Raw genomic sequence first — 4,525 nt, forward strand, 5'->3', positions numbered from 1 at the left:
TTATGAATAGTTGCTGTGCTTTATGCAAACAGCAATTCAAGAAGAGGATATTGCAGCCACAGAAATGAAGTTAACTATATCAGTATTGGTGCCACATAAATGACGCTAGCTAAATAAATCAGTGCCATCTCAAAATACTTGTTTCTGATCATTGGAACATCTTTGTATAGTCTTTTACAACTCACAAGTCTATAATTCTCCCAGTTACATTTATTTGACTGAAATTCCATTTTTTCCTCTGGGAGGTCTGGATAGTTTAAGCAAGTATCTCCTATTTTATTCTCACCCAAACAACCCGAAAACTAAGGAGAAATTTCTCAGCAGAACAATTAATCAGTGAAATGACTTCCCTCCAGAAGTTGCGGGTGCTCTTTTTAAGAGGAGATTGGACAACCATCTGTTTGAAATGGTATAGGATTTTTCTGCTTGAGTAGGTGGTTGAACTAAAAGACCCCCAAGGTCACTTTCAATTTTGTTATTCTGTTCTCTTATTTTTTAAACAGGTTGGTAGCTTGCCCATTGTTATCCAATGAGCTCTGTGATCCAGTTGAGATTTAAATTGAGATTTCTCTGGTATTTTGAATTGAAAGCTTATTGTATCTTTTTTTTTCTATAACGGAGCAATGGCATGATGGTGTGACAAACCACACAGTCCTGTTATATAAGAAAACAAAGTGGTAAAATTCTTCTAACACAGGGGTGTCAAATTCAAGGCCCATTTCCGCTGACAGGGTTGCAGGAGGCCATCGCAGCTGAAAACAGACCTCCGGAGCCCGTTTCCACTGGCAGAGTGCTCGGCCAACACACGTGATTTCCCCATAGCACGAGTGACTATTTTTTCCTCAGAAAATGAATATTTGAATAGTTCTGGAATTTAAAAGAATTCTTGGAAATTATGTTTAAATCTAGTCTTGCTCAACATTCTAGTTTGTAATTTTGTTACACCCATCCCCATTTTTTCAAGATTCAAGATATTTTTTTAAACAAGGGCATGAAATTTGGTAGGCACTAATAAAAGGGTCTATATCATAGAGCTGAGGGATGGGGTCATTCTGTTGAAAAAGCAGTTATATATTTTTTTCTGGATCATTAATAGCCTGATAAGGGCCGAGTTATAAGCCTTTTGAGCTCCTGGACATCTTAAAAGAGGAGTAGATAAAATTGCATGATTGGTCACATCTGATTCTGCATTCATAAGCTGGGATAGTGCTAATGTGTACAATAACGTACATTCCTTTTCACACTTCTGTTTAATCCTTGACTAAATTATTTGGCTATACCCTTATGCGATTTCTCCGCGGGTCGCCTATGAGGCCAATGATGAAGGAAGACACGGACACGAGTCTTCTCTCGGGATGAGACGACCCAGAGCATAGTCTGGATGACTCATTGAGCATACACAAGGAAAGGGTGGAGTTGCAAGGTCTATGTGGACCAATCATGGTTGTACAAGTCTATGGTATATGGTAACTCATTTACTTCCATGTAGACCTCTGAACCTAGAGAATGCCCATAGTCAGCAAATAAATCTTTTACTAGCATGCAAACTTTTGACCCCTACTTAATACTACAGAGTCAGCATGCAAACTTTTGACCCCTACTTAATACTACAGTCAGCAAGTGGTAACCTCTGCCCTACTTAGTGCTGAGAGTTAACAGTTTGTATTACTGACCTTATGGTAAATGATTACTGCTGTTGTATACGTGTTCCAGCATACCTATGCATGCCTACACTTATGTTACAACACCCTTAAAAATGCTGCTGTGCCATTAACTCTGCCCAAGAAAATTGTTTGGAAAGATTATATAGTACCCCTATTCAGTATACAGGTTTATTAATTATTCATTTGAACTGATGTAATCTATTTTTGAAGAGCTGTACTGCGCGGGTTATCATGGGGTCACCTAGGTGCTCCCATGTTACACCCCTTTTAGGCGGCCTGCACTGGTTGCTGGTTGTCTTCCGGGTGCGATTCAAGATACTAATTATGACCTTTAAAGCGCTCCATGGCTTAGGCCCAGGGTACCTGCGAGACCACCTACTGCCACCAGTAGCCTCCCACCATCCAGTGCGATCCCACAGAGTTGGCGTCCACAGGGTGCCGTCGGCCAGACAGTATCGACCGGTGACCCCCAGGGGGAGAGCCTTTTCTGTGGGAGCGCCTTCCCTCTGGAATGAGCTGCCCCCGGAGCTTCGTATAATCCCTGATCTCCGGTCCTTCTGACGCGCCCTAAAATGTTGGCTTTTCCAGCAAGCCAGCCTGGCCTGAACAAAACAAAACAAATTATTGATCATTGTTAATTTTAATTTGATTTTTTTTAAAAAGTGTTATTGTCAATTCTAATTGGGTTTGTTTGGGATATTCTATTTAATTTTTTTTTAAAGTTTTGTATTATGTGTTTCTTTTAATGTTGTATGCCGCCTTGAGTCCTTGGGAGAAGGGCGGCATATGAATCTAATAAACCTAACCGAAACCTAAAGCTGCATAAGCCATTTCCTGTCATTGAATATCCTGGAGGAAGAACTCTGACATTTCTCACTCTGAAAGATGACCCTCTCCGGAACATAGGGTTTTGTTTTGGGGTTTTCTTTGCATATTTTTGGTAGTAAGATCATATTTCTATCAGTACACTCTAGGTATGCAGAATACGGTAGAACATAAGTGAGTCTTATGTTCTATTTGATTTTGATTTTCTGGCCAAATCACCCAGAACATAAGAGTTTGTGATGATTTGCCAGCATACAATTTTTTTTTTTAATAAAATTTTTTAATTTTTAATTTAAAACAAATACAACATCTTTCTTTACATGCTATAGAAAGTGTATCAGTTGGTTACAAATAGATTTTTGTGCATCTCTTCCACAGTCAACAAACATAATTCATGTTAACTCAAGCGTTTTAACTCAAATATTCATACATGTCACCATCATCATATATCGATTTTCATTTGACTATAATTGTTATTAAATAATAATAATAATAATAATAATAATAATAATAATAATAATAATAATAATTCCAAAAAAATCCAAAAATGGAATTTTTGCACAAATTCCAATGGATCATTTGTGCAAAAATTATAATATTAAAACAGCAACAAACTGGTGGGAACATCAGCCTGAAAAAGTCACAGAAAATCAGATGGTCAAGATCTTGTGGGATTTCCGTATACAAACCGACAAAATACTGGCGCATAATACACCAGACATCACACTGGTTGAGAAAAATAAGGTCACAATCATAGACATCGCAATACCAGGTGATAGCAGGGTCGCCGAGAAGGAACATGAAAAAATCGCAAGATACCAGGACTTAAAAATCGAAATTCAACGACTATGGCACAAACCAGCAGTGGTAATTCCAGTGGTAATTGGCACACTGGGTGCTATTCCAAAAGCACTGGAATTACATTTAAAACAGTTAAAAATTGACAAAATCACCATCAGTCAAATGCAAAAAGCCGCACTGCTTGGATCTGCACGCATATTACGAAAATACGTTACGACGTCCTAGGCCCCTGGGTGGGGCCCGACTAGTAACCAATGCCAAATCCGGCGAAACAACTGGCCGCTGTGATACAATTGTATAATAATAATAATAATAATTTTTGTTACTTAAACAGCCAGCATACAAATTTTAACAAAGATTATAAGAGATTGAACTATTGAGAATGCCATTTGCATCTGGGTCATATTGAGAAAGCGCTTGATTTGACCGAATCAATCAGCTCAATACAAAAAGTCCAGATACAGTGTGTTTCATATGCGGTTTATAAAAATTAGACATTCTTTCATTTTCAAAGCTTTTTCTCGGCTGGGGTGGCAGTGGCACAACAGTCACCTGGCTAGCTAGACTGGAAATCCAGAGCTTTCCATTCCTTTCCAATTCAACGTATTGCGGGCATTGACGCAAGTGGGCATTGACCCACGTCGTAGCGAGCGCGATGCAAACGTACTGCACGATCCGCGCTATGAGTCAGTAATCGCGCAGCTTGATCCGAGCCGGGCACGCTCGCTGCGCATCGCACACGCTCGCCGTCGCGTGCCAGATTCACACAACCCGTGCGTTACATCAGTTAGCCAGTCCCTAAAGCGATGACAGCTTAAGCTGAAACTTCCTATCCGTTCATTGACAGTTCAATTGCAGTCTTGATAATGACCAAAATTGCTTGATTTCAAAAACTATTTTCTTTTATTTGGTTAGTTAAATGCAAGGCGTGTTGGATGGGGGTGCTCTTATATTTATTGCTAGCCTTGAAGCTAGGGAGGACCGTCTCCCCTCTCCTCTCGTCTTGCGATTCTGCACCTGCCATTCCCTCTTTTCCCGGGAAACGGGGGAGAATCCTTCCACGGGGGTTCGAGTTTTTTCCGGGTGAAAATGGGTGTTGCTTAAAGCAGCGTTTCTCAACCTTGGCAACTTGAAGATGTCTGGACTTCAACTCCCAGAATTCCCCAGCCAGCGAATGCTGGCTGGGGAATTCTGGGAGTTGAAGTCCAGACGTCTTCAAGTTGCCAAGGTTGAGA

The sequence above is a fragment of the Thamnophis elegans genome, chromosome 10 (assembly GCF_009769535.1).
Source record: "Thamnophis elegans isolate rThaEle1 chromosome 10, rThaEle1.pri, whole genome shotgun sequence".
Lineage (NCBI taxonomy): Eukaryota > Metazoa > Chordata > Lepidosauria > Squamata > Colubridae > Thamnophis > Thamnophis elegans.